The 24677-nt window shown below is 40.4% G+C and overlaps 1 pseudogene; it reads right to left on the bottom strand.

Annotated features, from left to right (window-relative positions):
• Positions 1 to 20241: 20241 nt before the first annotated feature.
• On the bottom strand, positions 20242 to 21442 carry LOC100342886 (protein Abitram pseudogene; annotated as a pseudogene).
• Between the last annotated feature and the right edge of the window lie 3235 nt (positions 21443 to 24677).

Below are 24677 nucleotides of genomic sequence, written 5' to 3'. Positions count from 1 at the left end.
CTTCGTGTAGGTTAATTTTTCCCACAGTGACTTTGCTTTCATGTCTGAAATGCTTTCAGGGGCTTTCAGCCAGATCCAAATGCTTTAAGTGCTGATAAGGTGAGAGGGCTATTTAGAGCATTTGTCATCCTACGAGTCTGCTGTGTTTAACCTATGATTTTTCAATTTAATGATTCTGCAAAAGCGAGATACACTCAGTAGAAACTGGACCTCAGCTTTTGAATTTTTATGTTTGCATAGACTAATGATATGTATTATGACCGCTCCCTTATGGTTCTGGTCACCTGATCACATAGAGGAAGGACTGACAGTCTACAGGTGTACTATGAAGCTACGCTAGGCTGGTTGATAGGATAGACACACTAATGCACTTCTGACTTGGGATATTTTCAAGTTATGATGAGTTATTGGGAATATGACCATCTCAAGTACAGGAGCCTCTGTATGTGTATTATATGCAGAATCACACACACACACACATGCATGGACACACACATGAATCACTTATCATTGTCAAAGATTAGTCAGTGACTACCTTCATCTGAGGAATTTTTTCCACTGTTGTGGTAGTATATAGCACTCAGTAGCTATTACAAAAGAACTTGTTTTCTGTGTTTATCCTGGCATTGTTTCAGGCACCCTATGCAGATGAGCAATAAATGTGTAATAAACCTCCATGCTGGGTATTGTTTTCTCCTGCAGACATAGGATACTTAGACCTGGAGATTTTGGCCCATGTGTCCTCTCCAATGTCATCGTGTTAGAATGAAAGTCAGACTCCTGACCCAGGCATATTCTGGCTTCACTGTCTTTTCTTCTCTATCGCACCACATATTTCCATGTAAAGAAAACAACTGAAATGGTTCTTTCTGGGTCAGGCATTGTTGCACAGTGGTTTAAGCAGCTGCTTGAGATGCCCACATCCCATTACAGACTCTCTGGCTCACATGTGATAATCTACTTCTGATCCAGTTTCCTGCTAATGCATACGTTGGGAAGGAAGCAGATTATGGCTCAAGTACTTGAATCCCTGGCCTGGAGGTAGGAGACATGGAAGGAGTTCCAGACTCATGGCTTCCGCCTTGCCCAGCCGTGCCTGCTGTGGACATTTGGAGAGTGACCCAGCAAGTGAAAGATCTCTGTCTCTCTCTTTCAAATAAATAAATAAGTATTAAAAATAAATGGATTTTCCACTGCCACAGATTTCCACAAATATCTGGAGGAGTTTGGGAAAGAGAGCCGTCATCCATGATTTTAGGCCACCGAATACTCTGCTGCACAGCATAGCTGCGGGTTGTTTCACTGCAATGTTTTAGGATGGCACGTCAAGTGGTAGCATGCCCAGTCCATGAGATGTAACACAGCAGTTGAAACTGCTTTGCTGGAGGAGAGCCACCTTCCGATGCAAATGCCAGGAACCAGGAAAGGGTGCACGGTACTCATCTGTGACTGCCTTTGCTTGTTGTGATTTCAGTCCTCTGTGGTCAACTGCAGGCTGAACATACTAAATGGAAAAGTCCAGAAGTCAACAATTCATAATTTTTAATTGTACACCATTCTGAGGAACAGGATGAGATCTTGGACCATCCCACTCCATTCCATCAGAACCAAGAGTCATTTCTGTGTCCTGGTATCCATGCTGCGTATACTGACCACCCATTACTCACTCAGCAGATTGACTGTCAGAGTATCATAATGCTATGTCCAAGTAACACTTGTTTTATTTAATAATGCCGCCAAATGCAAAAGTCATGAAGTTTGTGCTTTTGTTACAGTATGTTGTTATGAAACTGTATCTTGTATTTGAAAATAAAAGAGACAGATGAAGACAAAGAGAGAAAAATCTCCCATTTACTGGTTACTCTCCAAATGCCTAAAACAACCAGGGCTGGGTCAAGCTGAAGCCATGAATCAGGAACTCAATCTGCATCTCCCACAAGGATGACAGGCATCCAAGTACTGCAGCCATTATCTGCTGCCTCCCAGGCTGCGCATTAGCAGAAACTGGAAGTGGAGTTAGGATTGTGAACCAGACACTCTGCAGTGAGACTCTGCCATCCCAAGCTTCAGTTTAACCACTGTGCCAAACAATCTTCCTAACAGTACATTATTTTAATTGTTCTATTTTATTATTAGTTATTGTTGTAAGTGCCTAGTTTATAGATTAAACCTTGTCATAGATATGTAGATAAAAGAAAAACATAACATGCAGAGGCCATTTCTATCTTTAAATATTTATTTATTTGAAAGGCGGAGTGATAGAGGGAGGAGTGAAAGAGAGATGGAGAGAGAGGGTGCTTGACAGATCTTGCTTCCACTAGTTCATTTCCCAAAATGACCACAATAGCCAGGGCTAGGCCAGGCCAAAGCCAGTGTCCAGGAACTCCACTCAAGTCTGCCTCATGGGTGGCAGGGACCCAGGTACTCTGGGAAGTCTTCTGATGCTTTCCTAGGTGTATTAGCAGGTAGCCAGATCAGAAGCAGAGCAGCAGGGACTCAAACCAGCATTGCAATGTTGGATACCTTTTCACAAGCGGTAGCTTTACCTGCTGCACCACCCACTACGGCATGTGTATTTGGATAGTTGGGACTTTTGAGAACAATGGCATAGAGGCTGATATGTACTATCGTTCACCCTAAATGACTTCTCCTCTACGAGCATGGGGGCATGGATCTGGACTCTTGAGATAACAGAAAGTTGGTTTGCCTTACTACTCATTGATCAGAAGTTGGGTGAACCCTCTCTCCAAGCTGCTGTCAGTTGTCAGGGATGTTCCCAGCTTTCTAAGACAGAAACCTTGCTCCAGCAAGAAAACTCTTTCAGTTTTCTGATGCCTACTGCTGTTGCCGACCATTTGTATACCTTCTCAAGTGGAATGAGCATGAAATACCATTTTTATTTTCCTAGCCTTTGACTCCCCTTTTCTGAGCAGGATTTCTTGCAGTAGGGTACAACATGTTTTTTAATCATTAGACTTAAACTGGGAATTGAAAAATCATACATAGTTTAATCATTATCTAAGCCATACCATTATGTATGTCTGTCTTTGACCAATACGATCAAATATTTGTGTGGCTTATATAAAGGTGATGCCTTCAATTTATATCTTACTAAAAGATTTATTTTCCAGTTAAGGATTATATGACACTTACCTGATCCAAGATAATATTCTAAACATCATAGGAATATTAATTCATTGCATTCTACATTTGTTCTAGAGGCACACTTGTTATCACCCCCATTTAACAGTTGGGATGACTGAGGCACAGAGAGAGTCACCAGTGTTCCCAGGGACATACTGCTAGTGAATGGCAGAGCCCGATTCAAACCCAAGGACTTTGAGGTCATCCATTTGTAAACTCATCACAAACTCACCACATCTCAGCTCAACTAGGAAAACCATGGTATGGAGAGTGGTTCCGCCCCCTCCCCAATATGTGTCCCGTTCCTAATCCCCGGAATCTGTGACTATGTCAGGTTCCACGCAGGGAGGAATTCAGGCAGCAGATAGAACTGAAGCTACTAATCAATAGTCGTCCAGATGGGGAGATTAGTCTGGATTATCCATGTGGGTCCAACAGAATCTCAGATCCTCGTAAGCGAGAGAAAATCAGAGGATTCAGAGTCAGAGTCGCAACGATGTGGGAGCAGGAAACCAGGAATGTTCTGGAAGCTGGAGGAAGACTCGCCTGACGACTCAGGAGGAATGCAGCCCTGCTCTCCCACTTTAGATTTCTGACCTCCAGAATGTTAAGATGATAATTTATCTCCTTTTAAGACTCTAGGTTTGTGGTGATTTCAGCCGCAAAAGGAAACTGCTCCAGCAGCTCTTAGTTCTCTCTAACCGTGTGCAAGTTATTGAATGCTTCTCTGGAAGTTCAGGTTCGTCATTTACCAAGCATGTGAACCTCAAGCTATGACTTCATCTTTCAGAGTCTCTGTTAATGCTCCCGTAAAGCGACGTGAGCTGCATTTGTGAATGTTGAGGCTGAGTTGCCACAGAGTGAAAAAATGGCATGGACAGAACCTGCCTTCGTTTTTTTTTTGTTTGTTTGGTTGTTTTTGTTTTTTGTTTTTTTTTTTTTTTTTTGAGTGAAAGTTTCCCTCTGGAATTGTACAGAGGACTAAAATAGCTAGCATGTGTACTATCCGGCGCGATCATTAAAACAGAACACATATGGGAGACCAGGATAAGTACCTGGCTCCTGCCAGCGGATCAGCGCAGTGCGCCGGCCATGGTGGCCATTGGAGGGTGAACCAACGGCAAAAGGAAGACCTTTCTCTCTGTCTCTCTCTCTCTCTCACTGTCCACTCTGCCTGTCCAAAAAAAAAAAAAAAAAAAAAAAAAACAGAGCACACAAAGCATAATCCTCAATAGAACCTACACTCATAACTGCAGTTATGGTGATGATAATTATCAACAGAATGTTAGGGGAGAATGTAAGGATTTACTCAGAATTGAGATGCCAGTGACAATTATCTGCATTAGAACGCAGTTCTCTGGACACAGACTGGCCTTCAAATCCAATTCCTCCCCACCCTAGCTGTATGAGAAGGGGCAAGACTCCCTGCGTGTTAAACCTCTGGAAATGCCAAGTTCATGGGCTGTTTGGAGTTCAAGTTGAACTGACACAAGTTGGGCACCTGAATTGTGGTTAGCACCCATGAAATGTCATCTGCAGGATTGACAGCCAGTGCTCCATTCCTCTGGTATCTGTGAAAATTATACTAGAACCTTCAGCAACTATCCACTCTCTGTCAAGTAATGCAAATATTTTCTTTTTTTAAATATTTATTTTATTCATAGCAGAGAGCGGTATCAGAAGAGGAGCAGCCGGGACTAGAACCAGCGCCCATATGGGATGCCAGCGCTTCAGGCCAGGGCTTTAACCCGCTGAACCACAGTGCTGGCCCCGTAACGCAAATATTTTAGAACCTTCTGCTGTTGCCTTAATCCAGCTAGCTCTTACATATGTTATATGCTCTCAGCAATACTGAGAATATCCAGTAACATTCAACATCAAAATAATATGTAATGATTCTGCCAAAGCAGAGTGATTTAAGACTGCACCAATGGCTTGGAAATAGAACTAATATTGTGCAGGAATTTGGGTTTGCAATGAAAAGTGACAGCACTGCAGGCCCATTGCATATTATCAATAGCTCACCTCATTCATACAGTCAGCCAATATTGATTTCAAGGAGAGATATTATATGCTAAAATGACAGCTGCATAAGTGATTCTGCTAGGGCCAGGAAAGACGGCCAAACATGAACAACCCATCAACTCCTGCAGCATTTGTGCACAGCCTATTTTATCAGCACCACAAACTCAGAGTGAAGTTCACCTTGGTTTAGTTATTTAAAGTAGAAAAGGAAAGGAAAAGTGATCTTGAGAAAATCTCAAAATTATAATGTATCCCTCATTTTTTTATTTTCATATTTTGATACTGCTTTATGTATCATATTTTTAGAATAACAAGCTGAAGAATCCTGACACTTATGGTATTTGTAAATGTTTCAAGTTCTTAAGTTTCATTCAGTGCTAATGAACACACTAAATGACTCATATACCAATGGCGATGAGAATTGCAACAGAGATTTTGCTCATAATACCACATTATGAAATGTTCATTTCAATTATGACACTTAGATGACATGCTCTCCGGGGCCTGAGAAAATGTCTTTGAGGTGAGAAAAGATATCTCTGTCATCATTATCATCTGATGATATGAATTAGAAATCAGATACAAACAACACAGTATCCCTTCTCTGTGCAATCTAGTCATTTTAGACTTTTTAACAGAAACTTCAGTGTCATCTTTGTTGGAAGTTTTTTGTTTGTTTGTTTGTTTTTTAACTTTTTTTAATCACAGGTACACTGATCAGTGGTAAACAACCATACTTTCTAAATACACTCAAAATGTTACATATTTAACATGTGCACATACAGAATACACAGTGTCCATAATTAGAAGGAGTATCTCCTTTTAGAACATTTCATCACATGCAGACCCCTGTGTAGCAGTAAAGGTCGTGGTTACAGACAAAACAAAAATTCACTTTCAACTCCATCTTACCTAAACAAAGAAGTCAAACCCCCCAATTTTTTTTCCTATTTGGTCAGTCTTATGATCAAGCCCTTTGAACTCAGGAAACCTGCACGTAGGGCCAGAAATCCTGTGAATGAAAGCTGTAGTTAGTTATGATGGATCTTCAAAAGATTCGTAGGAAAAACACATTGTGAAAAACCTATGCATGGATTTCAGAATGATATTTCAGCAAAACAAACACATTTTAATTCCACTATTCCAAAAACTTTGTGAAGTCCCCTAATAGTTTATGGAACAAAAGAACTTCTAATTACTAAGACCAATTTCCCAAAAATATCTCCTAAAAATACAATGTTTCTGATATACTGACTGTGATGTAAGCATTAATAGCAATATTCTGTTAAAAAATGAATTTCTACCAAAGTGAAAATTGAAGTGAGCAGCACTGATGAACACTAAAATCATACAGAAATCTTTGTGGAGAAATAGAATATTTGAATTGCTTCCAGGTATCTCCAAATGTTTATTAATCATTGTGGAGAGGCTTTATTATCAAATTAAAGGGTAAGTTTAATTTTTTTTCCAAAAAAATTTGAAATTCAGGCACATGTGTTTTCTTCTTTAAACTTTTTATTTCAGAATAATTTAAAATTTACAAAACAAAAACTGTGAAGTTGTAAAAAGAGTTCTTCTATTAGTATGTTTGTCAAATGTATAAGGCACTTCAAGCTTCCCCCAGTACAGATATCTCATAGTAGTATTCCTATACTATTTGTCACAAGTATTGAACTATACTTAGCTGTCTTACATATGTTCACATAACCTTTCATGTTTCTCCCTCAGGAGGTGAAGTTTGTCCCACTCTCCAATTCTGAGTGGGAATTGAACTTAGAAATGAGTTTCTAGGTATGAAAAGAGAAAATTAGCTGCTTTATAGTGGAGAAATCTGATGCTCACGAACTTAATCAAGTAATCAAGATTAACATGCTTAGTAATTGCTCTTGTTGATATATCTAACCTGATATAATAAATGAGGACACAAAGCATATGTGGCTTTTTTTTTGTCCCCAAATCATAGCCTCATTGAACAAAATTGTTAAAAGATTTGGACAAATCTAAATCAACAGTCATTCTACAAAATATGTGGGCAGTCCACCTGAAAAATGGCAAGGTAGTGAAAGACAAGGTAGAAAAGATTTGCAAACACAAAGTAGACTTGGAGATAAGTACAATGTGGGGTTCGGCATGGGAGTACACCTTGTGATAGTTAAAGGGGCACAGTGTGTGGCCTGGCACGTTAGATGCTGGTTAACTTCCCTGTGTCTCATATCAGAGTACCTGGGTTTGATGCCCAGCTTTGAGTCCCAAATTTAGCTTCCTGCTAATGTAGACTCTGGGAGGCAGCAGGTGATGGCTGAAGTAATCCGGTTTCTACCACCCATGTAGGAGGATCCCTGGAGTGGGCTCCCAATATCTGGGTTTAGTGTGGCCCAGCCTCAGCTGTTGCAGGCATTTGGAGAGTGAACAAGTGGACAGGATGTCTCTTTCTGTCTCTGTCTTTCTCTCTTTGTCTCTCTCTTTCTCAAATAAATTGATTAATTAAAAAAATAAAGAGAATGTCAGTAGAAAACTGGAGAAACTGAAATAAAGTTATAGTGTAGCTGGTAGCATCTACCATTGTTAATTTCTTGATTTTGTTAAATGCACCACTGTTACAAATGGTGGACATTAGGAAAAGTGGACAAATTCCATATGGGCATACTCTGTGCTATCTTTCCAGCTTTCAGTAAAGATAAATTATTCTAAAATGAAAAGTTTAAACACACACACAGACACACAGAGTTAACACTAAGTAGAATAACACAGGGAACCATCTAATGTATCCCAACTCCCGACAAGCTATTCTTTCAGCTTGCAGTCAAGATTTGAGTAAGAAAACAACAATAGATAGATTCTAATAATTGCTTCCTTTGCGTTATAACCTATATTACATGCTTTAATTTAATATATAATCCTCACACACAGCTCATTATACTACTATTTATGTTAGTTTACACTGTTTTTATACTTTAGTAATTTAGCCAAATACAGAGAATAAGAAGTTCAATCCAAGATGATTAACTATTAATTCTCTCCAAGGTTTTACCTAAAGATTTAGTAGAAGAAGTAATTGGTTATAGAGGCTTAATTAAATGTATAATGTATCCTGTATATCAGTCATATAGGTTTACTATCATAATTTTGAAGATGAGGAAACTAGGGTTGGCGCTGTGGTATAGCATCCCGTACAAGCACAGGTTCAATAACTGGCTGCTCTACCTCTGATTCAGCTCCCCACTAATGCACCTAGGAAAGCAGCAGAAGATGGTCCGAGAAATGGGGGCCCTGTCACGTATATAGAGGACCCTGATGGAGTTCCTGGCTCCTGGCTGTTGCAGCCATTTGAGGAGTGAACCAGTGGCCGGTAAGTCTCTCTCTCTCTCTCTCTCTCTCTCTCTCTCTCTCTCTCTCCCTTTCAAATAAATAAATAAATAAATCTTGTTTTTTAAACTGGGGCCAGCACTGTGGTGCAGTGGCTTAACACCCTGGCCTGAAGCGCCGGCATCCCATATGGCACCAGTTCTAGTCCCTGCTGCTCCACTTCCAATCCAGCTCTCTGATATGGCCTGGGAAAGCAGTAGAAGATGGCCCAAGTCCTTGGGCCACTGCATCCATGTAGGAGACCCGGAGGAAGCTCCTGGCTCCTGGTTTCGGATTGGCACAGCTCTGGCCGTTGCAGCCAATTGGGGAGTGAACCAGCAGATAGAAGACCTCTCTCTCTCTCTGTCTCACTCTTTCTCTGTCTCTGTCTCTCTCTCTCTCTCCCTCCCTCTCTCTCTGCCTCTCCTCTGTAACCCTGACTTTCAAATAAATAAATAAATCATCTTTAAAGAAAATGAGGAAACTGAGGCTTTGACTTGATAAGCTTACACTGCAAGCATCTGTTGAAATATTTCACTGTGCCCCTGAACAAGTACTAACTATTAATCAAAAATTAAAAAGAAGTGATAAAAAAAAAAGCAAATGGTAGAAAAGGGATAAAAGTGATTGATGTGCCATAGGATGATAATCTTGTCTTTGGGATTATCTTTTCTTCTAGATGGAAACATTTCTGTCTCTGTTGGACAAACTAATTTGCATTGTTACTGAAAAAGAATCACAAGTTATTTCTGCAAAAACTAACTAGATTTTAATGAAATGTTCTCTTAAAAAGAGAAAAGAAATTGAGAATTAAATAATATACTCAAAGTGCCCAGTTTTAAATGCATACCTTATGATGAAGCAAGCTCTTCAATTTAGAATCACTAAAATCTTGCATTTTTCCCTAAAATTAATAAAATGAGACGAGTTGGATGGGTAGTCAAATTGGTCTCATAAACTAGAGGAAGGTAGGAGTGGGAGTAAGAGTCCCTTTATTACTAACAAAATACAATCACTGAAATAAGAGTTAATCAAATATCAGAAATAGGGTTGAAGCAAAAGAAATTTTATAAGAACTCAGTTCTTGAAATGTCTTATTAATAGAAACAGGAAAAAAGGGGAGCAAGAGTTAACATAACTGGTAAGTTAGTTTTGGTTGCCTTTAGGGAAATATACCTGTTTATCAATAATGGGTTTAGACTCTAACTCTGAAAATTAAGACTTTTAAGGGCCAATGCTATGGCGAAGCGGGTAAAGCCCCCACCTCAGTGTTGGCATCCAAAATGGGCACGGGTTGAAGTCCTGGCTGCTCCACTTTCTATCCAGCTCTCTGCTATGGCCTGGGAAAGCAGTAGAAGATGGATCCTTGGGCTCCTGCACCCGCGTGGGAGACTCGGAGGAAGCTCTTGGCTCCTCGTTTTGGATAGGCACAACTTTGGCTGTTGTGGCCAATTGGGGAGTGAACCAGTGAATGGAAGTCTTCTCTCTCTCTCTGCCTCTCCTTCTCTCTGTGTGTGTGTAACTCTCAGTTTCAAATAAATAAAAAATCTTTAAAAAAAAAAAAAGACTTTCAAAAATTTTTTCTCATGGATGTTTAAGAAGTTACACATTCCTAGATCTGCATATATGAAATGTGTTCACCTTATATAAGTAAAAAATACACTAACGAAGAAGTTGTGCTAGGATTATAAGAAAGTAAACCAAGTCTATCTGGGCTTCCAAATCCAACAGTGAATGAGTAAGTTCAGGAAAAGATGGTCAGAATTCTTCATGAGGAATGAAAAGTGACAAGGCAGTGTGGGAACGAAGGATTGCAGTTGGTTTTAAGTGGAGCCTAGGACCATATAGCAAATAGTATGGAACCTGAAGAGCATGCACAAGTTTTACCCTGCCTCTGAAGGACAAGGACACACTGACGTTATGCCAACACGAGAGCTTCGAGTGATCACTGACGTCATAAATAAGAGTGGTAATTGTTAAAGGAACAACAGAAGTCACTGTGCACTTACTCCCCATATAGGACCTCCATCCCTAATGAGCTGGACTATGAGAATCAACTGCAATTTTTTTTCTCAAACTGTACACTATATGCTGTGGGGGTGTGTGCAAACTGTTGATATTTATTCTTAACTTGGAGTTGGTCCTCTGTATATAAAACCAAACTTCAATAGACACGCAGCCCTTCTCCCAGTCTTGGTTGGGGTCAGCTTCACAGCCTTCCCCTCCTCCGTAGTGATCTCAGGAACAGCTTTGGGCCACATCGTTTTCTCTATCAACTGACTCAAAACAACTCCAACAGTTACAAAAGGTCACTAGGTCCATTGATACCCCAGCAGATGCCATCCAAGGTCTCCAAAGCCCAATCACCTCACTAGCAGTGTTTATAGGAGGTGATAATGCAATGGAATGAACCATAGCCTTCACCAACCAGGCAGTCAACCAAATGCTACTACAGGGATCTACTTGGCTCCCCACCCAGGACATTACCACTTTAGACATTGCCCCATGCCAGTGGAGAATAACTCGTCACTCCATGCCAGCAGGAAGCAGCTCTAGAAGACAGATCATCATCCCTCCACCCCTCCTGGACTTTTGGGGCCAAAGTAATCCCACATAATGTTTGCTTTATTAAAAACAAAAAGGGGGAATGTTAGTAAAATGGTGCCATCTTCCTAAGCCCAGCCTGGCTTACCAGAAGTCAGGTGACCCAATAGCCCAATCACAAGTGTCAGCTCCACCCCACCCTAACGGGATCTGCCACTCCCACTTCCTTACCTCTGCAAAGCTATATAAGACCTGGTCTCCCAGTACAGGCTGCTGTTCTCTCCTGCACAGGGAAGCAGCCTGTCGGGTTTCCCCTACTCAACAATAAACCGTTTCCCTTAAAAAAACAAATTAAAAACAAACCATAATGAAGAAGCTGTATATTAGTCTTATAGGTTTAGTATCATAATTTTGATGATGAGGAAACGGGTTGGCACTGTGGTGCAGCATCCCATACAAGCATAGGTTCAATGACTGGCTGCTCTACTTCTGATTCAGCTGATGTAGGAAGAACACATACATGAATAAAAATAACATTAATTTGGATTAGACGTGATAACCCTTTATTTCCCATTGTCTGGCCAGCCACGTTCTCAAACTTGACTTGGCCAGTTCTATTCCTTGTTTGAGGGACGACAAGGGAATGGACACAGGGTAGATAAGTGGCTAGAAAAATCATAGAGGACTCCCCTTCTCAGGAAAGGAAAAGCTGGATTGTGAGTCCATTTTACTCTCAGCCAGTGCACCAATCAGGCAAGAGCTGTCCGTGTGAGCGGGAGATCCTGGGGACGCTCGCTGCTGCCCTCCCTTGCACGTCCTGCACAATGACAAGATGCATGTTTGCTAACCTTGTTTAAGCTACCACCCACAGATGCCTCAGGTTGCAACAAGCTGACTGAAAGCAGGGCAGAGTTGAACTTCCAAAAGCAAAAATAGAAACAAGTATTGGTGAGGACTTTGAGAGATGGATTCCCCACACATTGCTGCTGGAAATATAACTGGTGTAGTCACATTGAAAAAGTTGAAGGGTTGTTCAAAGGTATGAACGTAGGGTTACCGTATGACCCAGCAAGTCCACTTCCAGGTATACACCCAAGAAATAAAATGAAAATTTGGACTCCGATGTTCATGGTTCCACTGAAAAAGTGAAAAAAATGCAAGGTCCATCAATTGATGAATAGATAAACAAAAGTACATGTGCTTATTACAATACATAGGAGCCATGAAACACAGCCCCAAGACCCCACGTACTGTATGATCCCATTTATGCGAATACTTCCTTTATCTTCTGATTTCACCAAAATCTACATCTCCCCTGAAGACACAGCATTTCCACCAATAATTTTTACATAGAAGTTGTTTTATCACTTTTTTCCTGAAGCTGCTTTTTGTACCACTGGGCTTACAGATAGGAAAGATGTCCTTTCTGCTTTTCATTACTGCTCGTATGTTGTTCTTCCTTCCCCATTCCCAGGCATACCCAGACTGAATCTCCTGTTATCATACAGGATCATCTGCAACCCATGTTTTGTTCAAATGTCTTACCTTTATTCCTTCTCATTCCCTTCTCCTTGCTACTTAGTTTAATTGATAAATATATGCCAGGTGCCTTTCTTTTTAAGATTTATTTATTTGAAAGACAGAGTTACAGAGAGGCAGAGGCAGAGAGATAGAAAGAGGTCTTCCATCTGCTGGTTCACTCCTCAAATGGCCACAACGGCTGAAGCTGGGTTGATCTGAAGCCAGGAGCTTCTTTCAGGTCTCCCACGTGGGTCAGGTGCCCACGGACTTGGGCCATCTTCTACTGTTTTCCCAGGCCATAGCAAAGATCCAGATCGGAAATGGAGCAGCCAGGACTCAAACCTGTACCCATATGGGATGCCGGCACTGCAGGTGGTGACCTCACCCACTATGCCACAGTGCTGGGCCCCCTGCCAGGTGCCTTTCTAAGACCTGAGGATATTATTTAATTTAATCCTCACAACGGATTAATTAGGTAGGTAATCTGATATCCATTTGAAAAGTGAGTTAATTGACAGAGAGCAGTGAAATCACTGGAGTCCTACAGCTAGTAACCAGAAGAGCTGGGAAGTCAAAAATGCAGGCAGATTTCAGATCCCTCCTTTTAGGTGCACAACTAACTCTGTTGCCTACCAAACATGATAAGGATGAGGCCATCTGAGAGCAGGAATTCTCTCAGCAAACTGGAGCCCACAGAGGTAAAAAAAAAAAAAAAAAAAAAAAAAAAAGTGTAGTGATGGGAAAAGTCATCTCAGAATCTTTTGGCACTCAATTGCATTTCATATAAATCTCTCATATCTTATGATTGGGTTTTCCAGAACTCTTCACTTTTTATTTTTGTATTTCTGGGATCAATTAATAAGTGACAGATTTATAGAAGTCAGAGACACCGGCTACGTATTGATTCCAATACATTGAATGCTTTTGGTGGTTTTATGACATCGTTTTATTTATGGGTTTATGGTGAAGAAGATCTCAGTGGGCAAGCACCCAACTGCCAGTGGTGTCGTAGGTGGATAATAAGGAAACTCACCTCTGCCTTCTGCAAACTTCATCTCCTTGCCCCTGTCCTGCCCCTAGCCCACACAAACACATCCCAGAATGAGTTTCTTTTCCTAAACCATGCTAGTATTTATTTCACTTTGGAATACTGTAAGCCAATCAGTGAAAGATCTGCTCTGTACAAATCACAGAAGTATTGATGAGGCTGGAGCTGAGAGTCAACTGCATAGCATTCTTCGCAAACACATGATGGAGGTGTCATTAAGTCACTGTAGTCTAAGACTTGTGTTAAGTTTCAAGCAGCTGCCTTACCTCAGGTCTGTCCACTGACACACCACTGGCTAGCAGACAATGCAAACTTGTCCTCAGTGACCCTGGCTGGAACTTTATCATTTCACTCCAGCCTTGCCCTCACCTCCACCTCTTGCCTACATAAAGCTGGCCTCTGTTGCATCTGGTTCTAACTACGCCTTCTGTGGGAAACAGATTCAGCTCCTCCATCTCAGTCCTCAGAGGGCTACCTAAAGGCTCTACCCCTTCCTTCTGATTGGGAGAGGCTCTGATAAAGATGAGGTGCAAGGGAACAGAGGAAATATCTGAGTGTGGTGGACATCAGTAAATTAAGTTGGTATCATGATTTAATTGTATCAAATAAGGGCTTCTGGTAAAACTATTTTTTAAACTGTGGCTAAGATTTGTCTATTTGTTTGTACATCTAATCATAAAAATATACTAAGTAACAAGAAGAAAAATTAATTAAAGTGCATGAACATGAGATTTAGAATTCCTGTGACTTGGCACAGTGAAGTACCCACTAGAGGTCTGTTATATTTGGATTGTTAAACACATCTTATAAAAATACTACATAATCTGTCACTTATGATAATCTGGTAGCATTGAGATATGTTACCATATATTTATTCTGTTTTTTTTTTATTAATTTTAAAGGTAGAGTTACAGAGAGAGAGAGAGAGAGAGAAATCTTCCATACAGTGGTTCACTCCCCAAATGGCTGCAGCAGCTGGGGCTGGGCAGGCCAAAGCTAGGAACCAGCAACTTCTTCCAGGTCCCCCACATGGATGCAGGGGCCCAAGAACTTGGAACATCTTCTGCTGCTTTCCCAAGTACATTAGCAAGGATTTGGATTGGAAATGGAGCCCCCAGAACTGGAAACCACACCCATATAGGATGCTGGTTCTCACGGCTGCGGCTTAACCCACTATACCACAATGCTGGGTGCACCCTATATTCTTAAGCTAGCAATTCTCCTGAGCTTACAAAAAATAGTGTCTTAAATAGAATTATGGGAGTACCACAAATATTATATGCATAAATATTTATAATTAAAGGATTTTTAAAGGATATAATTAAAGTGAATAAAGATGATTTTCCTTTTTGGGGTAGTGTGCTGGATAAATGCAGTAGCAGCAAATAAACAAAAGATAAATATTCTGGCAAGGTGAAATCTTTTAGGCAAATTAGTAATCTGAATTCCATGTGTCTACAGAAAACATATAATCAACAAGTCACACACAAAATAATGCCTGAGGATTGATCTCAATATTCCTTAAATTATGAAAATCATATCAATCTTTTGGAGTAATGTCAAGTTTATGCTGATTTACAAGTGCTGTGCAGGAGTTTATTAGATTTTATAGATGGCTCTCACAGGAGTTATATACTGCTCTGAAAGAACAATACATATTTTCTTTTGTAATAAATGCAAAATGCACTCTTGGCTAAAAACTAAAACCTTATAACAAAATTTAAATTAGGACTATATGTTCTTTACACATTTCATTTCTGAGTATTATGATTTTTAATTTAAATCCTAAATAGGAAATCATGTGACTGATTTTCAAAACATTCAATATTCCATTGTAAGCTAATTATTTAGTAATAAAGATAGACATTATTCCTTGGAGAAAAATGTAATTATAGTTGGGTTGACTGCCAAATAAAAAAAAATTGCTCTACAAGTAAAGTCACTTTATTGTCAATACTATGCAAATTGCCACAAAGAAAGTAGCAATCAAAAGGCTAATTTTATTTTTACATCAACATGTGTGAATAAAAGAGCTTTATCATAATCCCACTGCTTAAATGGAACAGAAAAGTGATGATGAGTATTTTGTAATTTTTAAATTTGGTAAAACTATAAAGTCCATAGTTATCAACTCAGATAAGTTAAAGAAAAGAAAGTTAAATTATTCTTCTAATGAATTTGCCTGTTGTTTACATGTACTTCATCTTCTATTAAATCAAATGAATCAACATACTATATACTTTGTCTTGTTGTCTCCCTACCTCATTATTTCAGATACTGACTGTGACTTTAAATGAATCGCTTCTGAAAGTATTATAAAAAGTACAGTTTTGGTGATATTTTTCCTACTACCAAGAATCTCCCTAAAATGCTTAGAGGCATGGTACTCAGAACACTTACAAGGAGAAGTGGATGTTTATAAAGATTTATTTTTTTGCTACATTTATAAGATACAAATTTTCTAAATTTCTGATTTATAGACATCATTAAATAGCTGCAACTCTAAATTAAGTAATACCATCTGAACAGACACATTCCCTCATGTCTAGTGTCTGTGAGAGATTTGTTTAAGGACCTCCAATGGATGCCAAAATCTCTTGATGCCTAAGTCCTTTACATAAAGTGGCACAGTATTTACACAAAGCCTATACACATATACTCTAAATGATCTCCATAATACTTATGGTACCTGCTAAGTAATCCTAAACAGTTATCATACTGTATTGCTAAGAGGGAAAGGACAAAGATATCAGTCCATACTCAATACTGATGTCATTTTTTTCTGAACATTTTTGATCAGTGTGTGGTTGAATCCAGAGATGCCAAAGCCCTGGATGTGGAGAACAACTGCATGAATCATGACGGGGACCATGACAACCCAAGCTGCATGACCAATGGTAACCACTATTTCTGTATCAATCACAGAAAGTATTGCGCATGTTTATCCCACAGTAAACCTTAAATCAGAGTTCAGGCTATATCATGATTCATATTCAGTTTTCAGCCTTTCTAGGGTCATATCAAGAAAAGAACTAACATAGGTTGAGGAAGTCCTCACTTTGGAAGACCTTCAATGTTACATGTTAGTGCAAGGATTAACCTGAATACATGGGCCAGCCTGAGCAAATATAATGGGACTATCGTAGACCATGAGAGCAAAAGAGTAACTCCATTTCTTTTCCAAGAGAGGTGTTTCAACAGTTGAAACTAGGATAGGCAAGGTCAAATTTAGGCATTTCAGAGCTATGGAGACTGTGGATAACTTGAGTCCACCTCAGTTGGCATAAACTGATTTAAATAAAAACAAGATTAAAACTGAATTTAATATCTCAAAGGGAATAGGAAACTTGACTTCCTCAAATCAACCATTATCGTTGGAACAGCGTTCCAAAGTTTACATAAGGAAGATGGCATTTTCTACTCGGTGCCCACCAATCTGAAACAAGAGTATTCACTGAGCCCTAGGACTGGAGAGTGAGGGAGCTCAGAGAAGGCAGTTGCATGAGCAGATATGGGTGTGCAGAACCAAGAAAGGTGTCTACACCTGAAATGACAAAGCCAAGGGTTAGGCTCTTTAGGTTTATGGTGACCACATCAAAAACTGAGAATTAGCAGGACACTTGGTTTCCTTTTTATTCTTTGATAAAAATTTTAATGAAGGCATACTAGTGCACCTAAGGTTTTCATGAGAAAGTAAAGATGTAACTGTGCTATTTAAAAAAATGTTTTTGTTGGTAACACTAAGAACATGTGCAGTGAATCTAAGGGGTGTCTCAGGCAAAACAAAAATGGAAGAAACAGAAAATAAAGCTGGTCTGTCCACATATCTGAGGACTACCTAGATTTTTTCATTAAAACTTAAGAGAGACGGGGCTGGCGCCTTGGGGCACTAGGCTAATCTTTCGCCTGTGGTGCCAGCATCCCATACAAGCGTCGGTTCTTGTCCCGGTTGCTCCTCTTCCAGTCCAGCTCCCTGCTATGGCCTGGGAAAGCAGTGGAGGATGGCCCAGGTGCTTGGGACACTGCACCTGCAAGGGAGACCAGGAAGAAGCACCGGCTTCTGGCTTCGGATTGGCACAGCTTCATCCATTGCAGCCATTTGGGGAGTGAACCAGTAGATGGAAGACCTTTCTCTCTGTCTCTGTCTTTGTCTCTCTCTCACTGTCTGTAATTCTACCTGTCAAATAAATAAATAAAAACTAAAAAACAAAAACTTAAGAGAGAGGATTGCTAACTTTGCCTCATTTTTCATGTCAAATTCATTCCCACGTACATCTTTCCTACTTTGATAGTGGACTGGGCACTGTCCTCTCCCTTTCCCACACTGCTGCCCTCGCTGGAACAGTCAACAGTTCCTACCTCAAGCTCAGCACCCTTCTGGATGGCCTTTTCCCAGGTTTAGTCCCTCACATCCTCCAGGAACATTAACAGTAATTGCTTTTGTCTGAAAAAACACCAAATCTCTCTCTGACTCAAAATCGTCAGTGGGAATCCACTGTGCTGAGAAGCCAAGCTAACCACCACGGCTGTCTACAACCTTCCCTGGGCAACCCCTTGCCTACATCCTCACACTTGTCTCCTCTCGTCTTCCAGCTGCTAACTGGCACCCAGCCACATGCTGGCCTTGGAGGCCCGTGGATGGCTCTGCTCATTCTTGACCCCTGTCCCTGCCTTTCACCGTCTGTGTCTGGGTTTTCAGTTCTTGACCCTTGTTCTGAATGCCTGGTTCCTTGTCTTGTGATCGGGCCCAAATGCCAACTCCTCACGCAAGGAGTTCTTCTAATCTCCCTGCCTCCTTATAACACCATCTATTATAACATCTGGCTTATTCTCGGGAGATTTTAACTCTTCAATTACTTGCATAGAAAGTATTACATACCTCAAGAATATTCTCATTATTTTCTTTTTTTATAATTTCATCTTTAACCCATTTACGATACATCAGCTCTGTAATCAACATCAAAGTTTATCATCACACAAAAGATCAAGCACTTGTCCTGAAACAGTAGAGTAAATGACTCATTCTCATTTAATAAATAGTTAACACTTGCAGCTGAACATTTGCCACAGCAGTAGAGTTGCCCCTTGGGAAGCCCTCATCCTAAATAGGAGTTCCTGGTTTAACTTCCTAGCTCTGCCTCCCATCCAGCTTCCTGTTAATACACCGTGGAAGGCTCAAGTTCTTGGTCCCTCGTGCCCATGTGAGAGGCCCAAATGGAATTCTGGGCCCTTGGCTTTGTCCTGACCCAGCCTTGGATCAGGGGGTGAGTCAGAAGATGGGAGATCTTTCTATGTTTTTCTCTCTGTGTCTCTACCTTTCAAAAAATGAAAAATAAATAAATAAAACAGGAAAATGCATTATTTAGTTATGGTATATTTCTTATTACGTGCCTATGTTTTTAAATGTTGAAGAATAACAGTGTTAACTTACAGAAGCATTTCAGTTTTCTGATTTTATGCTCATGCCTGAATATTTCTTTATTTAATATGATTTTAGAATTATGTGTTTTCTTATTAACACTTCCTTATAAAAAGACTTTTACTCAAATTTTCATTGGATTTTTAAAATAGATAGTGGCTGTTACCTGTAATCACATTTTATACACCTAGTGATATATTTACTATAGTTTTCTTTAAATTGTAAAAATAATAAAAATATTCATAAATTACCGAAAATAAATCTTATATTTTTAGAATGGTCCCTTTCTTTCTTTGGTAACTTCTTTTTTTTTTAAAGATTTATTTTTTTCTTTTTTTTTAACTTTTATTTAATGAATATAAATTTCCAAAGTACACCTTATGGATTACAATGGCTTCCCCCCCATAACTTCCCTCCCACCCCAAACCCTCCCCTTTTCTTGGGTAATTTCTTTAAACAATTTTCTGGATTTGATGTGCTAATGTCATTTTATAAATTTATAAACCAGAATGTTATGCTCATTTACATATCCAAAGCAGTAACTAACCTTATGAGCATTTCAAATAAAGTCGTTTAGTGCTTCCTTTAAGTCATTCAGTGCTCACCAGTGAAGCCTACTGGTCTTCAAAATGTAGTAGTAATGCAGCCCTCCATAATGTTCCCATGACAAGAGTTCTAGCTGTGCAACTGGTCTGTTTGAAATGTCTCTCTTATGGCCGGCGCCGCGGCTCACTAGGCTAATCCTCCACCTCGAGGCGCCGGCACACCGGGTTCTAGTCCCGGTCTGGGCGCCGGATTCTGTCCCAGTTGCCCCTCTTCCAGGCCAGCTCTCTGCTGTGGCCAGGGAGTGCAGTGGAGGATGGCCCAAGTACTTGGGCCCTGCACCCCATGGGAGACCAGGAGAAGTACCTGGCTCCTGCCATCGGATCAGTGCGGTGCACCGGCTGCAGCGCGCAGGCCGCGGCGGCCATTGGAGGATGAACCAATGGCAAAGGAAGACCTTTCTCTCTGTCTCTCTCTCTCACTGTCCACTCTGCCTGTCAAAAAAAAAAAAAGAAATGTCTCTCTTATGTTGACACCATTTTAACCCTTGCTGGAAAACATGCATTTTCCATTTGCTAAGACAAACTTGGTATTTTTCAAAAGATGTAGTCCTTATTTAGGATGGACAGCATTACAAGTCTACTTTGTTGGATAGACATGAGGAGAAAAGGTGCATTCTATACTCCTGCCTCTTCCTACAACCTAAAAAGAGGTGTGACTACACTTTTCCTCACACTGAAGAACTGGGGAAGAAAGGACATTTAGGCATTTAGGTTTTTTTAAAAAACTTCAAACTGATAGAAAATTGAAGCAAAAATAATAGCCATGCCATAATATTCAAACAGAAGTAAGTCAAACACAGTATTTACTTCCATGTAATAAGGATGAAGATGAGTAAATTATTTTTACTTGGTTACTTAAAACTTCCCCATGTTTTCCAAATTTTACCCAGAGAGGTGTGGGGGGAGGAAGGGAGAGAGAGAGAAAGAGAGAGAGAGAGAGAGAGAGATCAGAAAAACATCCCCTGCTTGCTTGTTTGCATGGAAGCATGAGAACAAGGTGAGGATAAAGACAAGTGGGAGCCAAAGCTTGTTGGGCAGGACAGAGAGGGAAAATCGGGTTAAGTGAAGCCTTAGGCCTTTCCTGCTGATGGCTGAGGGTGAAGGGTGCTTCAGGTTTTATGCTGCTTCTGCTTGAGTGCACTGATAGGTTAGGCCAGGTGAGTGAGGCTAAGGATCCCATGTTGCCTCTGACTCCGTCTCAGTCCCGAGGATGTAGCTGCTGTGGCATTAATGCATTTCACAACTTCTTCACATGGCTTTTGTGTCAGGAAGCCTTCTGTTTTGCTTTTACTTTCTTCAAATTTGGGTAACACAACTGCAATGTAACCTTCAGCGATGGCTTTCTTAAAGAACAGATGGCTCATGGAGGATGATTTCATCCACTTCCATCAACCGTCCTCTCACACAGCTGGATACGGTACGTTCTCCTCCACCTGAGCAGGAAATCTTACCCTGAGGTGCAAATTCTGTTAGAAACTGTGCACCCTCTTAAAGTCCCCAGAGACCCTATTCTGGAGTCTGCTACAGTTGGCATTGATCTGATAGGAAATGCTTAATCATTTAACCACTTGGAAGCACTGGAGGAGACCCTGCCAATGTGATGTCACACATGCTGTCAGAATTCTGTGGTATACAGTGGTCCTCACGAGGTTTTCCTCTGACGTCCCTTTTGTACCAGTGAGTGAAATAAGGATCCTCTGCGGGGAGCTCGGTAGCCCTGGTGACCCCACCTCCCCCAGCGCCAATGTCTTTTTTAACTACTTTGTTTTGTTTTGTTTTGTTTTTCTTATTTTATTTTCAAAGCCTTAGCATGTAACTTTATTCTTTTTTAATGGGTTGAGTAGGACTTGTCTTGGCAAAATTCTTATAAATGATTAAATTCTGATGACTTAATGATTGATGGATTAAAAATAGAGACTTGATCAAATATGGCATCCAACAGGTGGGTCTGGTGGGAGGTCTTTGGGTCATTGAGGATGTGCCCTTTGAGGATGGTTCATTTTTTATTATTAAGATTCATGTATTGACATGAAGTTCAGCATTGCAGAGATTCAGGGAGAGACACAGAGTGGAAGAGAGATCTTGCATCCACTGTTTCACTCCTCAGATAGCCGCAACACCTAGGACTAGCCAAGCCAAAGGCAGGAAGAGGAGTTTCCTCCAGGTCTCCCAGGTGAGTGGAAGAGGCCTAAATACTTGGGTCATCTTCTGTTGCTTTTCCCAGACCCATTAGAAGGGTGCTGGATCATAAGGGCTGCAGCTTTACACACTACCCTAAACGCCGGCTCTCAGAGGATGGTTCTGGATAGAGGGTTGATTATTGGAGTTCAAGTTCTACCCAGCTGTTCTCTCTGCTTCCTAGCTCATATCTGCACCTGCCATGACCAGCTTCCATCAGACACAGGAATATGAGCCCCCCCAATCCTGAACTGTAACCTCCAAACTGCAAGCTAAAATAAACTGGTTCTTTACCAGGAAGCTCTTCTCGAGTATTTTAGTTAAGGTAATGAAAACCAAACTAATACAGTCATCAACTGCATTTTTTTTTTCTCAATACAAAGCCTATGTTTTTTTTTATTTTTTTTATTTTTTTAAACTTTTATTTAATGAATATAAATTTCCAAAGTAGGACTTATGGATTACAATGGCTTCCCCCCCATACCGTCCTTCCCACCCACAACCCTCCCCTTTCCCACTCCCTCTCCCCTTCCATTCACATCAAGATTCATTTTCGATTATCTTAATATACAGAAGATCAGCTTAGTATACATCAAGTATGGATTTCAACAGTTTGCTCCCACACAGAAACATAAAGTGAAAAATAATAGATGATTTTTTTTAAACGATGATGAAATCAGAGCAGACCTATTGTCATGTTTAATCCCAGTGAGAGTCAAGTTGGGAATTGATAATTTCGATAATTTCTTTTTTTTTTTTTTTTTTTTTTTACAGAGGATCAGTTTAGTATGCATTAAGTAAGGATCAACAGTTTGCACCCCCATAGAAACACAAAGTGAAATATATTGTTTGAGTACTCGTTATAGCATTAAATCTCAATGTACAGCACATTAAGGATAGAGATCCTACACGAGGAGTAAGTGCACAGTGACTCCTGTTGTTGACTTTACCAACTGACACTCCTGTCTATGGCATCAGTAATCTCCCTATGCTCCAGTCATGAGTTTCCAAGGCTATGGAAGCCCTCTGAGTTCTCTGACTCTTATCTTGTTTAGACAAGGTCATAGTCAAAGTGGAGGTTCTCTCCTCCCTTCAGAGAAAGGTACCTCCTTCTTTGATGACCTGTTCTTTCCACTGGGATCTCACTCGCAGAGATCTTTTGCCAGAGTGTCTTGGCTTTCCATGCCTGAAATACTCTCATGAGCTTTTCAGCCAGATCCAAATGCCTTTAGGGCTGATTCTGAGGCCAGAGTGCTATTTAGGACATCTGCCATTCTATGAGTCTCCTGAGTATCTCACTTCCCATGTTGGATCACTCTCCCCTTTATTTACTCCATCGGTTAGCGTTAGCAGGTACTAGACTTGTCTATGTGCTCCCTTTGACTCCCAGTCCCTCCACCATGACCAACTGTGAACTGAAACTGATCACCTGGAACAGTGAGATGGCATTGGTACATGCCACCTCGATGGGATTGAATTGGAATCACCTGGTGTGCTTCCAACTCCACCACTTGGGGCAAGTCAGCCTGAGCATGTCCCAAATTATACATCTCTTCCCTCTCCCATTCCCACACCCATGTTCAACAGGGATCACATTTCAGTTAATTTTCAACACTTAAGAATAACTGTGCATCAATTACAGAACTAAACCAGTCATATTAAGTAGAACAGATAAAAAAACTACTAAGAGGGATAATGTATTAAGTTGTTCATTAACAGTCAGGGCTATGCTGATCAAGCCACCGTTTCCCATAGTGTCCACCTCACTCCAACAGGTTTCCCTCTTGGTGTTCAGTCAGTCGTCACCGATCAGGGAGAACATATGGTATTTGTCCCTTTGGGACTGGCTTATTTCACTCAGCATGATGTGTTCCAGATTCCTCCATTTTGTTGCAAATGACTGGATTTCGTTGTTTCTTACTGCGGTATAATATTCTAAAGAGTACATATCCCATAATTTGGATTCACTGCTGAATTCTACCAGACGTTTAAAGAAGAACTAACTCCAATTCTTCTCAAACTATTCAGAACAATCGAAGAAGAGGGAGTCCTCCCAAATTCTTTCTATGAAGCCAGCATCACCTTAATTCCTAAGCCAGAGAAAGATGCAGCACTGAAAGAGAATTACAGACCAATATCCCTGATGAACATAGATGCAAAAATCCTCAATAAAATTCTCGCCAATAGAATGCAACAACACATCAGAAAGATCATCCACCCAGACCAAGTGGGATTTATCCCTGGTATGCAGGATGGTTTAATGTGCACAAAACAATCAATGTGATACACCACATTAACAGACTGCAGAAGAAAAACCATATGATTATCTCAATAGATGCCGAGAAAGCATTTGATAAAATACAACACCCGTTCATGATGAAAACTCTAAGCAAACTGGGTTTGGAAGGAACATTCCTCAATACAATCAAAGCAATCTATGAAAAACCCACAGCCAACATCCTATTGAATGGGGAAAAGTTGGAAGCATTTCCACTGAGATCTGGTACCAGACAGGGATGCCCACTCTCACCACTGCTATTCAATATAGTTCTGGAGGTTCTAGCCAGAGCTATTAGGCAAGAAAAAGAAATTAAAGGGATACAAATTGGGAAGGAAGAACTCAAACTATCCCTCTTTGCAGATGACATGATTCTGTATTTAGGGGACCCAAAGAACTCTACTAAGAGACTATTGGAACTCATAGAAGAGTTTGGCAAAGTAGCAGGGTATAAAATCAATGCACAAAAATCAACAGCCTTTGTATACACAGACAATGCCATGGCTGAGGAAGAACTGCTAAGATCAATCCCATTCACAATAGCTACAAAAACAATCAAATACCTTGGAA

Source organism: Oryctolagus cuniculus, chromosome 10 (genome assembly GCF_964237555.1).
Source record: "Oryctolagus cuniculus chromosome 10, mOryCun1.1, whole genome shotgun sequence".
NCBI lineage: Eukaryota > Metazoa > Chordata > Mammalia > Lagomorpha > Leporidae > Oryctolagus > Oryctolagus cuniculus.
The sequence above is the reverse complement of the archived record's forward strand: the minus strand, read 5'-3'. Positions and strand labels throughout refer to the sequence as shown.